Source organism: Oncorhynchus kisutch, linkage group LG11, assembly GCF_002021735.2.
Source record: "Oncorhynchus kisutch isolate 150728-3 linkage group LG11, Okis_V2, whole genome shotgun sequence".
Classification (NCBI taxonomy): Eukaryota; Metazoa; Chordata; class Actinopteri; order Salmoniformes; family Salmonidae; genus Oncorhynchus; species Oncorhynchus kisutch.
Window position 1 is genome coordinate 19,450,899 of NC_034184.2, and position 14,810 is coordinate 19,465,708.

Consider the following 14,810-nt stretch of genomic DNA (forward strand, 5'->3'; position numbering starts at 1 on the left):
CACATTGTCTTGGCTGTGTGCTTAAGGATGTTGTCCTCTTGGAAGGTGAACCTTCGCTCCAGTCTGAGGTCCTGAGCGCTCTGGAGCAGGTTTTCATCACGGATCTCTCTGTAGTTTGCTCTGTTCATCTTTCCCTCCATCCTGACTAGTCTCCCAGTCCCTGAAAAACATCCCCACAGCATGATGCTGCCACCACCATGCTTCACTGTAGGGATGGTGCCAGGTTTCTTCCAGACGTGACACTTGGCTTACAGGCCAAAGAGTTCAATCTTAGTTTCATCAGACCAGAGAATCTTGTTTCTCATGGTCTGAGAGTCCTTTAGTTGCTCTTTGCCAAACTCCAAGCGGGCTGTCATGTGGCTTATGCTGATGAGTGGCTTCCGTCTGTTCACTACCATAAAGGCCTGATTGGTGGAGGGCTGCAGAGATGGTTGTCCTTCTGGAAAGTTCTCCCATCTCCACAGAGGAACTCTGGAGCTCTGTCAGAGTGACCGTCTGGTTCTTGGTCACCTCCCTGAACAAAAATCCATTCTCCCCTGATTGCTCAGTTTGGCTGGGCGGCCAGCTCTAGGTAGAGTCTTGGTGGTTCCAAACTTGATGAAACATTCTTTGTAATCTCTGAAGGTGGTTTCTACCAATCTGGGGAAAACTCAGTTTCCCAGGAAAATGGTAGAAAATGGTAGACAAAATTATGTTAAACTCCACTCAAATAAAATATGTTGTTGAGGAATCAGCTAAAAGTCAATCACTCCACACAGTGTGATAGTTAGTTAGATTGAATCACACAGTTCGTAGGATCACCACAGTTATAGGCAGCAAGCCAGAACACAACCACAGACTAAACTCCAGCCAGCACTAGGACCCACAATAAACACAACCAAGGCACAAAACTGGTGAAGAAATCAACAGCAGGGAGAGAGTGGCAATTAAATGCTGGGTTCCATCAAAGCAGCAATGCAACGGAGGCCATGTTACCAGAATGATAGCCAAAAGAGAAGCACCTTGGAGGGATGTATTTTCCAGTACAGGACAGTGGAAAGCCGGGAGGGTGGCAAGCACTACACTGGGCCGAGGAGAGTCCAAAAAGTGTAAATCCAAGTGGATTTCAAGTTTGGAAGTAGTCCAAAAACATTCAAGACACGATGTGAAGTGGAAGGATGGAATATCTCCATATATAGTTATAATCTTTTTTGGATCATCTACCCAAAATATGTAATCTTCTTTATTACTTTGCCAAACATATCATGACGATAGTGGTGCTCAACATGTGTTACATTTGTGAACGTCTAAATCAACATTTGGGCCAGTTTAACAGCGTTGGACCCTCCTATAGACAAGGGAAGAAGAGCTAAGTAAAGGGCTCAATTGTATCATTCTGACCATATACAATGTGTCTGCCTCCAACGTAAAACAAATGATTTACTTCCATACAAAATTACTTCTTTACTTATTTTAAGTTTTAGGAAGTGTGTGGGTTGTGCAAATGTTCTACATTTAAACTCGGACAAAACAGAGATGCTAGTTCTAGGTCCCAAAAAACAAAGAAATCTTCTGTTGACTCTGACAATTAATCTTGATGGTTGTACAGTCATCTCAAATCAAACTGAAGGACCTCGGCATTACTCTGGACCCTGATCTCTTTTTTGACGAACTTATAAAGACTGTTTCAAGGACAGCTTTTTCCATCTACATAACATTGCAAAACTTAGAAACTTTCTGTCCAAAATCATGCATAAAAATGTATCTATGCTTTTGTCACTTCTAGATTAGACTACTGCAATTCTCTACTTTCGGGCTACCCGGATAAAGAACTAAATACACTAAATAAACACGGCTGCTAAAATCTTGACTAGAACCAAAAAATGTGATCATATTACTCCAGTGCTAGCCTCCATACACTGGCTTACTGTTAAGGCTGATTTCAAGGTTTTACTGCTAACCTACAAAGCATTACATGGGCATGCTCCTACCTATCTTTCCGATTTGGTCCTGCCGTACATACCTACACATACGCTACGGTCACAAGACACAGGCCTCCTTACTGTCCCTAGAATTTCTAAGCAAACAGCTGGAAGCAGGGCTTTCTCCTATAGAGCTCAATTTTATGGAATGGTCTGCCTATCCATGTAAGAGATGCAGACTCGGTTTCACCCTTTAAGTCTTTATAGAAGACTCATCTCTTCAGTATGTCCTATGTTTGAGTGTAGTCTGGCCAAGGAGTGTGAAGGTGAACGGAAAGGCTCTGGAGCAACGAACCGCCCTTGCTGTCTCTGCTTGGCCGGTTCCCCTCTTTCCACTGGGATTCTCTGCCTCTAACCCTATTACAGGGGCTGAGTCACTGGCTTACTGGGGCTCTTTCATACCGTCCCTGGGAGGGGTGCGTCACTTGAGTGGGTTGAGTCACTGATGTGATCTTCCTGTCTGGGTTGGCGCCCCGCCCCTTGGGTTGTGCCGTGGCGGAGATCTTTGTGGGCTATACTCTGCCTTGTCTCAGGATGGTAAGTTGGTGGTTGAAGATATCCCTCTAGTGGTGTGGGGGCTGTGCTTTGGCAAAGTGGGTGGGGTTATATCCTTCCTGTTTGGCCCTGTCCAGGGGTGTCCTCAGATGGGGCCACAGTGTCTCCTGACCCCTCCTGTCTCAGCCACCAGTATTTATGCTGCAGTAGTTTGTGTCGGGGGGCTAGGGTCAGTTTGTTATATCTGGAGTACTTCTCCTGTCCTATTCTTTGTCCTATGTGAATTTAAGTGTGCTCTCTCTAATTCTCTCTTTCTTTCTCTCTCTCAGAGGACCTGAGCCCTAGGACCATGCCTCAGGACTACCTGGCCTGATGACTCCTTGCTGTTCCCAGTTCACCTACTCGTGCTGCTGCTCCAGTTTCAACTCTTCTGCCTGCGGCTATGGAAACCTGACCTGTTCACCAGACTTGCTACCTTGTCCCAGACCTGCTGTTTTAAACTCTCTAGAGACAGCAGGTGCGGTAGAGATACTCTGAATGATCAACTATGAAAAGCCAACTGACATTTACTCCTGAGGTGCTGACCTGTTGCACCCTCTACAACCACTGTGATTATTATTATCTGACCCTGCTGGTCATCTATGAACATTTGAACATCTTGGCCTTGCACTGTTATAATCTCCACCCTGCACAGCCGGAAGAGGACTGGCCACCCCTCATAGCCTGGTTCCTCTCTAGGTTTCTTCCTAGGTTCTGGCCTTTCTAGGGAATTTTCCCGAGCCACTGTTCTACACCTGCATTGCTTGCTGTTTGGGGTTTTAGGCTGGGTTTCTGTACAGCACTTTGTGACATCAGCTGATGTAAGAAGGGCTTTATAAATAAATGTGGCTGATTGATTGAATGGCTGTCTTCTGATTTATAAAATGGTGGGAAATCAATTAAATAAGTCATATAAACACATAAATAATTTTTTAAGGAATTCTATAGCCTGATTTTGGGGACTGTCAACTTAAGAGTTAAGGAGCATCAGGTACTGCTGAAATGTCTAGCAATGGCATGTCCATCTGTCACGCCCTGACCTTAGTATTCTGTGTTTTCTTTATTATTTTGGTTAGGCCAGGGTGTGACATGGGTGATTATGTGTTTGTCTTGTCTAGGGGTTTTGTAGATTGATGGGGTTGTGTTCAGTGTAGTATTCTAGGTAAGTCTATGGTTGCCTAGAGTGGTTCTCAATCAGAGGCAGGTTTTTATCGTTGTCTCTGATTGGGAACCATATTTAGGTAGCCATAATCTTTGGGTATCTTGTGGGTGATTGTTTCCTGTCTCTGTGTTTTGCACCGGTTAGGACTGTTTGGGTGTTTCCTGTCTCTGTGTTTTGCACCAGTTAGGACTGTTTGGGTGTTTCCTGTCTCTGTGTTTTGCACCAGTTAGGACTGTTTGGGTGTTTCCTGTCTCTGTGTTTTGCACCAGTTAGGACTGTTTGGGTGTTTCCTGTCTCTGTGTTTTGCACCGGTTAGGACTGTTTCGGTTGTTCCTGTCTCTGTGTTTTGCACCAGTTAGGACTGTTTGGGTGTTTCCTGTCTCTGTGTTTTGCACCGGTTAGGACTGTTTCGGTTGTTCCTGTCTCTGTGTTTTGCACCGGTTAGGACTGTTTGGGTTGTTTCCTGTCTCTGTGTTTTGCACCGGTTAGGACTGTTTGGGTTGTTTCCTGTCTCTGTGTTTTGCACCGGTTAGGACTGTTTGGGTGTTTCCTGTCTCTGTGTTTTGCACCAGTTAGGACTGTTTGGGTGTTTCCTGTCTCTGTGTTTTGCACCGGTTAGGACTGTTTGGGTGTTTCCTGTCTCTGTGTTTTGCACCAGTTAGGACTGTTTGGGTGTTTCCTGTCTCTGTGTTTTGCACCGGTTAGGACTGTTTGGGTGTTTCCTGTCTCTGTGTTTTGCACCAGTTAGGACTGTTTGGGTGTTTCCTGTCTCTGTGTTTTGCACCAGTTAGGACTGTTTGGGTGTTTCCTGTCTCTGTGTTTTGCACCGGTTAGGACTGTTTGGGTTTTTCCACGTTTTCTTATTTTGTATATGTATATTGTTCACGTTATCATCTGTATCTTTATTAAAGATGTTCAACCATAACCACGCTGCATTTTGGTCCTCCTCTCCTTCCCAGGAAGAAAATTGTAACAACTGCTCCCTCAAAACATTTATAAAGTATTTATACAATTTTAAAAAGCCCACACTTTAGATGAGGCCAAGCAAAAATACTTAGGACCCATATTAAACATCTTATAAATAACTTCAACGTCAACAAATAACGTCAACAAAACTAAGGAGATGATTGTGGACTTCAGGAAACAGCAGAGGGAACACCCCCCTATCCACATTGATGGAACAGTAGTGGAGAGGGTAGTAAGTTTTAAGTTCCTCGGCGTACACATCACAGACAAACTGAATTGGTCCACCCACACAGACAGCATCGTGAAGAAGGCGCAGCAGCGCCTCTTCAACCTCAGGAGGCTGAAGAAATTCGGCTTGTCACCAAAAGCACTCACAAACTTCTACAGATGCACAATCGAGAGCATCCTGTAGGGCTGTATCACCGCCTGGTACGGCAACTGCTCCGCCCACAACCGTAAGGCTCTCCAACCGTGAGGTCTGCACAACGCATCACCGGGGGCAAACTACCTGCCCTCCAGGACACCTACACCACCCGATGTCACAGGAAGGCCATAAAGATCATCAAGGACAACAACCACCCGAGCCACTGCCTGTTCACCCCGCTATCATCCAGAAGGCGAGGTCAGTACAGGTGCATCAAAGCTGGGACCGAGAGACTGAAAAACAGCTTCTATCTCAAGGCCATCAGACTGTTAAACAGCCACCACTAACATGGAGTGGCTGCTGCCAACACACTGACTCAACTCCAGCCACTTTAATAATGGGAATTGATGGGAAATTATGTAAAAATATATCACAAGCCACTTTAAACAATGCTACCTAATATAATGTTTACATACCCTACATTATTAATCTCATATGTATATGTATATACTGTACTCTATATCATCTACTGCATCTTTATGTAATACATGTATCACTAGCCACTTTAACTATGCCACTTTGTTTACATACTCATCTCATATGTATATACTGCACTCAATACCATCTACTGTATCTTGCCTATGCCGCTCTGTACCATCACTCACTCATATATCTTTATGTACATATTCTTTATCCCCTTACACTTGTGTCTATAAGGTAGTAGTTTTGGAATTGTTAGCTAGATTACTTGTTGGTTATTACTGCATTGTCGAAACTAGAAGCACAAGTATTTCGCTACACTCTCATTAACATCTGCTAACCATGTGTATGTGACAAATAAAATTTGATTTGATTTGATCTTATGAATCATTATAAATACTTTAAAAGTTGTTTATACATGTGTGAATAACTAGGTTACTAAAATTTACAAATGTGGGAGTACTTACTAATAAATGATGAACAAACTACTTACTGATCCATTATAAATGATTTATTACGTGGAGTTATTATAAAGTGCTACCCAAATATTTGTATTTACATTTGCAATTACACACCTTCACTACAACAACATTTTCAGTAACAAAGTGTCACGTCCTGACCATAGAAAGCCTTTATTTTCTATGGTAGAGTAGGTCAGGGCGTGACTAGGGGGGTTAGTCTAGTTTATATTTTCTATTTTGGGTTCTAGGTTGTTTTTTCTATGTTGGGGTTTTGGTAGGATTCCCAATTAGAGGCAGCTGGGTATCGTTGTCTCTAATTGGGGATCATACTTATTAAGTAGCATTTTTTCCACCTGTGGGTTATGGGAAATTGTTTATGTTTAGTTGCATGTTACCACTGCATTGTGAGTCACGTTTCGTTTATTCTTTATTGTTTTGTTTTTTCCAAGTTTCACTGTCTAATAAATATGTAGAACTCATATCGCGCTGCGTCTTGGTCTGACCATTATTGACACAAAGAAATACAATTGTACTTGCTATGACTGTGATATGTGGTTTTTTATCTACCTTAGTTGAATTCACTGACTTTAAGAGTGTCTGCTTTTTGAACAAAATGTAATTGTAAAAAATTAACAATTGCAAAGCACACTGGGTGTTCATTATAATAATACCCAGCTTGCTTTGCAAGCATTCATTTTTATAATTTAGCAGAAACTCCTATCATACCATAGTGTCATGAGACATCGAACACCAATACAGGGTGAAAGTCGGCCACAAAAATATGAACCCCTGTAAAATCAAATGGTATAGAACAGTATTTTGTAATTTACAACAAAGTAAAATACAAATTACAGGTCTCAAAAATATCTTGTTACAAAATACATTGGATTGTAGTTTGTATTTCACTGCAAGCCAGTGAAATACAAATGACGGAATACTCAAAAGCAATTGAAATAAGTATTTCAAATACATGTAACAGAAATACTGCCCATCTTTACACACACACACACACACACACACACACACACACACACACACACACACACACACACACACAGTAATGATAACATGCCAGGAGCATTTTCACCTGTAGCACGATAGAGGACAAATTAAACAAAACACCTAGGTTACATTCCAAATGGCATCCTATTCCCTATATAGTGGCTTACTTTGACAAGGGCCCACCAGACCCCTATGTGCCTTGGTTAAAAGTAGTGCACTAAATAGGAAATAGGGTGCCATTTGGGATGCAAACCTATTAATGATATAGTGAATGCTAAAAACAACAACATGGAAATAGACATAGACCCTAACCCTAACCCTCACTGGTAGAGTATACAGACCTGTACTCACTGGTAGAGTATACAGACCTGTACTCACTGGTAGAGCATACAGACCGGTACTCACTGGTAGAGCATACAGACCTGTACTCACTGGTAAAGTATACAGACCTGTACTCACTGCTACAGTATACAGACCTGTACTCACTGCTACAGTATACAGACCTGTACTCACTGGTAGAGTATACAGACCTGTACTCACTGATAGATTATACAGACCTGTACTCACTGGTAAAGTATACAGACCTGTACTCACTGCTACAGTATACAGACCTGTACTCACTGCTACAGTATACAGACCTGTACTCACTGGTAAAGTATACAGACCTGTCCTCACTGCTACAGTATATAGACCTGTACTCACTGGTAAAGTATACAGACCTGTACTCACTGCTACAGTATACAGACCTGTACTCACTGGTAAAGTATACAGACCTGTACTCACTGATAGATTATACAGGCCTGTACTCACTGCTACAGTATACAGACCTGTACTCACTGATAGATTATACAGACCTGTACTCACCGCTACAGTATGCAGACCTGTACTCACTGGTAGAGTATACAGGCATGCATTGCTGTAAAATACTTCCGAATTGAACGAGAGTTGCAGTGCACTGTTCAGATGCTGGAATTATTTTTGGATGAATGTGCGAAGGTATCCTACTTTTTAATGATTGGTTTGGTTCATTAAAAGGCAATACCTTTTTCCTGGCCTCTGCCTGCGGCCTCTAAATCACTAAGTCCGACCCTGAACCTCATCAAACTTCACTGGCTCCCTATCCATTTCCATATAAACTTCAAGACCCCTCAAAACACCTCTTTCAGAAAGTCTATAGTCTGTGATTGACTTATCATTTACATTAAATGTTTGGTCATCTTGCGGACACTCTTGTACTTATCAACTTACAGTCAGTGCATTCAACCAAGGTTGAGAAAGAAAACACATATCAGTCATAGTAAGTAAAAAGCTTCTGTAACCAGTACTGAAAATGTTGAATACATTGGTCTTCAAAATAATTGTAATTACAACAAGATAGCTTATGATATATCCTGATAGTGCCAATACAATACTGAGCTATTCATGGGAACTCGATGTCAGCGCAATGAAACACAGTGCAAGACAGTGAAAGGGACTGTTAAACTGTAAGAAAATTATTTTTACAGTATTTTACTGTAATTACAAGAGATTAGAGGAAGCAGGTTGGCTGTAGGCATTTGCATATTACATAATATTATTGAAAACTAGAGGCCTAATCAAATGCTTCCAAACTGGTTGTGATTACAGTGCAAAACAGATTAAATGGACATGGGTAAATTGTGAAGCATTAAAAGGTTTAACACCCACTACCACTATAGTGATGTTACATTTGATACCGCCGCTCTGGGGCATGCGTCGGAATCGCTTAATTTATTTCGTAGCAGTGTGCTGATGCCTGTCTTGCTTTATCAGAAGCACTTGATCAATGACGTTCAAAGCTTTGTTTCGTCGAACAACCACCTGATTGGTTTGGCATTGGTTTCGGTGGGAAACAAAAGGGCTACATTGCCCATGCGCTACAACATGTGTGACATTATCTCTAATAATTTGACTATTCTAAATTCTTATGACCAGCAGGTGCCACTAGTGTACACTGTACATCAATGCCTCAAGTAATTAACCTATTTTTGACACAATTGGCTGGAAAGCCTCAATAGTTAAGGAAGCTTTGTTTCTCCATCACTAGACACCTATTTCTTGCACACAATATATTTAGGGAACTACTGCCACATATCACTTAAATTGGTACAGGCCACGCAGTAACGGATGCAACAAATACAGCCACTTACAAGGCAAGCCTTAAAATTTGTTAATGAGTCAATATCTTCCCAAAGCACATGAAACCTTACCTCTTCAAAGAGTATCTTAAATAATCCTCCATCTCACCTTGACACCCCCCATTTGTATTTAAAATAATAATAATAATCCTGAACCAGCACTTGACTCCCCCCCCCCCTAGCTCTGACTTTGCTGATAGTTACTGTATTGAGGAACGTGTAGTTACTGTGCCGTGACGTGCTTGTCCCACCTAGCTATCTTACGATGAATGCACTAACTGTAACTCACTCTAGATAAGAGCATCTGCTAAATTATTCAAATGTAATACCATGCACCCACTAGTGTTGAAAAAAAATTGGGCTCTCATGGTATGCTACTGTATTCTAAATGTCAGTAAATTACTAGCAGCAATTAGCCAATAGATGATAGAGTATCAGAACAAAGTGTGTAAAATGACTAAAGTGTACTATATTACCATATTGTGTATGGGTACAACCTTCTTACTCATGGGTGCAACTAATATAGCATCTTACAAAGCTCGCCTTAAAATATGTTAATGATACAGAGACTTTCCCCGCCCACAACATTTCCCCACAATGTGCCATAATGAATAATGTAAAACACATTTACAGTATTTTACAGTGCATTCTACTGTGTACTGCCGTTGAAATTACAGAAAGGTTGTACAGTGTGCTGTAAAACAAATGTGCAGTATTTTACTGTGCATTCTACAGTAATTTAGTTTATACAGTATCGTACTGTTGACTAATACAGTACGTTACTGATAAAATTACAAAAACGGTGTAGAGTATGCGGACAAGGATTGAACAAGTGCAGTGCCTTTTGACGGCAGCAATATTTTTGGTTAGGGAACTACTGTAGAAGAACATTATTGTGTTTTGTTATGTAAGGTATGATGTTTAGACATTGCTTCCTGTATTCTCTGACACTCCCTCTCTCCCAAGGCAGGACATAACCAGTGCAGAAGCAGTAAATTCAGCTGCAGCCTACAGGCTTTGTGATGGTATGCCCAAAGAATTCCTGTCCCACATTCATTTCACTTTGCCTCTTCGGGACACCCAGATGCCTATCCCTCTCCAACCAGCTCTACTTCTGCTCTCTGATTATATCTCTGTCTTTATACTATCACCATTGTTACTGTCAAACAGAGAGACAAGGATTGAGTCCCAAATGGCACCCTATTCCCTATAGTGCACTACTTTTGACCAGGGCCTGCACTACAATATAAATAGGATGTTATTTGGGGCCAATTCAAGTATTTACGTATCTGACTACACTGTCACGGGAGACAGGGTGAGGCAAAAACCATGCAGTCATCTCAGAACAAAGCAAACACAGAAATGATCGACAAGTATCCAACGACAACAGAAAATAAAAGTGTAAAACGTGTCAGCCCCTTGCTGTCAGCTAGCACAGTTCAGTGAGGTGCTGAAATCATTCATGATTTATCTCAAATGCATTCAGTCCCAGAATTGAATATAGGCCAGATGACACCACTACAGTACTTACTCAGTTCATGGTGACAGTTTTTGCTTTCCAAACAAAAAATTCAACACTTTGCTTAGTGAAAACACTTTGCTGAGTGTTAGAGTGGTTAACTCTTACCACTGACCCTGCAGCAGCTGTAAAGCCTCAGAGAGATGTATTCCTGTATTCTGGGGTAGAGGGCATTTTAGTACGACATCTGGGAACGGTTTGTCACAACTCCACAGAAGCTGTGTGTGTGTCTGTTTGGACAGGCCTTGTTAACACATTTCATAAGGAATAGTGTCCAGTGGCAAAGACTATAGAAACTGGATCTGAGCAGAATGTGTTTATTAAAGTTAATAGATATCTACATGTTATTTCTGACATTTAGATTTAATTCAACAAAATGAGCATTCTAGATAATATGACAACACTTACTGCTTCTATGATTTTGGATCCACAAGGCTATATGGAAAGGATCCTGCTTGCTTCTTTGACTTGGTTTTAGCCTGGTTTAGCCCACGTTTATCACACCGTCAGCCTTAGTTTGTCCTGGTTTTCTCCAGGTTAGTCTTCCTCAGATCCCTGCAGTCAGTCAGTGTGTGAGTGTCATCCTCCTCCAACTCTCCACCTAACACTGAACACTGCTGGCTGCCTGCTGTCTGCAGAGAGACTAGGTCTTCAAAACAAGTGGAGTGGAGAGAGGGAGGGAGGAAGAGAGGGAGGGTTGGAGAAATAAAGGGAGGAGCACAGATTGTGACCTATAGGGATGAAAGAAAAATAACAACAAAACGAGAGAGAAAGGGCAGATACAAGGAGAGAGAGAAGAGAGAGAGATATAAGGAGAGAGAGGGAGGAGAGAGAGAAGAGAGAGAGAGATAAGGAGAGAGAGGGAGGAGAGAGAGAAAGGGCAGATACAAGGAGAGAGAGAGAGCAACTTGAGGGGACTAGAGGGGAGAGCGGGGAGAGAGAGAAGAGAGAGAGATAAGGAGAGAGAGGGAGGAGAGAGAGAAAGGGCAGATACAAGGAGAGAGAGAGCAACTTGAGGGGACTAGAGGGGAGAGCGGGGAGAGAGAGAAAAGAGAGAGAGATAAGGAGAGAGAGCAATGAAGGGACCCAGAGAGAAAGAGAGAGAGAAAGGGGGGGGGGTAAAGTAGCTGAAACAAGATTTAACAGTTTGTCTGGACAAATTAAACAAATTGTTCTCCCAGCGTTTTGTTAAGAATCATCTGTTGTAGTTCAATTGTTTGACAGATGTAAAGTGCATGTTTAAGTAATCCAACTTTAACCGACAGTGTTAGCCGTTATTGTAATTTTATCAGTAATTTACTGTATTAATCAACAGTATGGTACTGTATAAACTGAATACAGTAGATTACCATAGACTGCACAGTAAAATACTGTACATTTGTTTTACAGCACACTAAGAGCTTCCTGTAATTTCAAGAGTTATACAATGTAGAATGCACAGTAAATGCACAACATCACAGTGCTACATTAGCTGTACCAATTTTTTTATTTTTTATTTCACCTTTATGTAACCAGGTAGGCAAGTTGAGAACATGTTCTCATTTAAAATTGCGACCAGACCAAGATAAAGCAAAGCAGTTCGACACATACAACAACACAGAGTTACACATGGAGTAAAACAAACATACAGTCAATAATACAGTAGAAAAATAAGTCTATATACAATGTGAGCAAATGAGGTGAGATAAGGGAGGTAAAGGCAACACAAAAAAAAGGCCATGGTGGCGAAGTAAATACAATATAGCAAGTAAAACACTGCAATGGTAGATTTGCAGTGGAAGAATGTGCAGGTAGAGATAGAAATAATGGGGTGCAAAGGAGCAAAATAAATAAATACAGTAGGGGGAGAGGAAGTTGTTTGGGCTAAATTAGAGCTGGGCTATGTACAGGTGCAGTAATTTGTGAGCTGCTCTGACAGCTGGTGCTTAAAGCTAGTGAGGGAGATAAGTGTTTCCAGTTTCAGAGATGTTTGTAGTTCATTCCAGTCATTGGCAGCAGAGAACTGGAAGGAGAGGCAGCCAAAGGAAGAATTGGTTTTGGGGGTGACCAGAGAGATATACCTGCTGGAGCGGGTGCTACAGGTGGGTGCTGCTAGGCTGACCAGCGAGCTGAGATAAGGGGGGACTTTACCTAGCAGGGTCTTGTAGATGACCTGGAGCCAGTGGGTTTGGCGACGAGTATGAAGCGAGGGCCAGCCAACGAGAGCGTACAGGTCGCAGTGGTGGGTAGTATATGGGGCTTTGGTGACAAAACGGATGGCACTGTGATAGACTGCATCCAATTTATTGAGTATGGTATTGGAGGCTATTTTGTAAATGACATCACCGAAGTCGAGGATCGGTAGGATGGTCAGTTTTACACGGGTATGTTTGGCAGCATGAGTGAAGGATGCTTTGTTGCGAAATAGGAAGCCGATTTTAGATTTAACTTTGGATTGGAGATGTTTGATGTGAGTCTGGAAGGAGAGTTTACAGTCTAACCAGACACCTAGGTATTTGTAGTTGTCCACATATTCTAAGTCAGAACTGTCCAGAGTAGTGTTGTTGGACGGGCAGGCAGGTGCGGGCAGCGATTGGTTTAGTTTGACTTGTATTTAAGAGCAATTGGAGGCCACGGAAGGAGAGTAGTATGGCATTGAAGCTCGTCTGGAGGGTTGTTAACACAGTGTCCATAGACGGGCCAGAAGTATATAGAATGGTGTTGTCTGCGTAGAGGTGGATCAGAGACTCACCAGCAGCAAGAGCGACATCATTGATGTATACAGAGAAGAGAGTCGGTCCAAGAATTGAACCCTGTGGCACCCCCATAGAGACTCCCAGAGGCCTGGACAACAGGCCCTCCGATTTGACACACTGAACTCTATCAGAGAAGTAGTTGGTGAACCAGGCGAGGCAATCATTTAACAAACCAAGGCTATCGAGTCTGCCGATGAGGATGTGGTGATTGACAGAGTCGAAATCCTTGGCCAGGTCAATGAATACGGCTGCACAGTATTGTTTCTTATCGATGGCGGTTAAGGTATAGTTTAGGACCTTTAGTGTGGCTGAGGTGCACCCATAACCAGCTCTGAAACCAGATTGCATCGCGGAGAAGGTATGGTGGGATTCAAAATGGTCGGTAATCTGTTTGTTGACTTGGCTTTCGAAGACCTTAGAAAGGCAGGGTAGGATAGATATAGGTCTGTAACAGTTCGGGTCAAGAGTGTCCCCCCCTTTGAAGAGGGGGATGACCGCAGCTGCTTTCCAATCTTTGGGAACCTCAGACAACCAATAGAGATCCTGGTTCAAGTCCAGGCTCTGTCACAGCCAGCCGTGACCGAGAAACTCATGGGGCAGCGCATAATTGGCCCAGCGTCATCCGGGTTAGGGGAGGATATGGCCGGCAGGGATGTCCTTTCCCCATTGCGCTCTAGTGACGCCTGTGGCAGACCGGGTACATGCCCGCTGACACTGTCACCAGGTGTTCCGACACATTGGTGTGGCTGGTTTCCGGGTTAAGTGGGCATTGTATCAAGAAGCAGTGCGGCTTGGTTGGGTTGTGTTTCAAAAGATGCACGGCTCTCAACCTTCACCTCTCCCAAGTCCGTACGGGAGTTGCAGCGATGGGACAAGACTGTAACTACCAATTGGGGAGAAAAAGGGTCAAAAAAAGAAAAGAAAAAGAATGCACAGTAAAATACCATAAATATGTTTTACAGTATTAATGATGGTGCATTGTGGGGAAACGTTGTAGGCGGGGAGTCTCTGGCTCATTAGAATATTTTAAGGCGTGCATTGTAAGAGGCTATATTTGCTGCACCCATGAGTGAGAATCCTGTACCCCCACACAATACACTAACATACTGTATTTGATTAATTCTATAGAATCTGTCCTGAAACTTTACAGTAACTTACTGGCCAATTGCTACAAGTAATTTAATGTAATTCAGAATACAGTGTCTTACCACATTTTTGGAGAACAAAAAATGATTTTGAACCCTAGTGGGTGCATGGTATTGTTGTTTCTCACTCATTAACATACTTTGAGGCCTGTCTTGTAAGAGGCTATATTTGTTACAGCTGTTAGAGAGAGTCCTGTACCAATTTAAGTGATATGTGGTAGAAGTTTCCTAACAATTAAATGTATATAGGGAACAGGTCAGAGTGGTAGTGGGTCTTAACCGTTTTACTGCTTAACCTGTTACCCATGTCCATTTGATCTGTTTT

At 42.4% G+C, this 14,810-nt stretch overlaps 1 protein-coding gene across 2 annotated transcripts in view; it reads right to left on the reverse strand.

Moving 5' to 3' along the window:
• c1qtnf1 (C1q and TNF related 1) overlaps nt 1–11,262 on the reverse strand; it is a 41,683-nt gene extending 30,421 nt beyond the window's left edge. Inside the window, exon 1 of one of the 2 annotated variants that reach the window (XM_020495553.2) lies at nt 11,014–11,262. The gene's annotated coding sequence lies outside the window, so the exon portion shown is untranslated. The remainder of the gene's footprint in view (nt 1–11,013) is intronic. The other variant, XM_031835413.1, reaches the window with a different exon arrangement.
• Between the last annotated feature and the right edge of the window lie 3,548 nt (nt 11,263–14,810).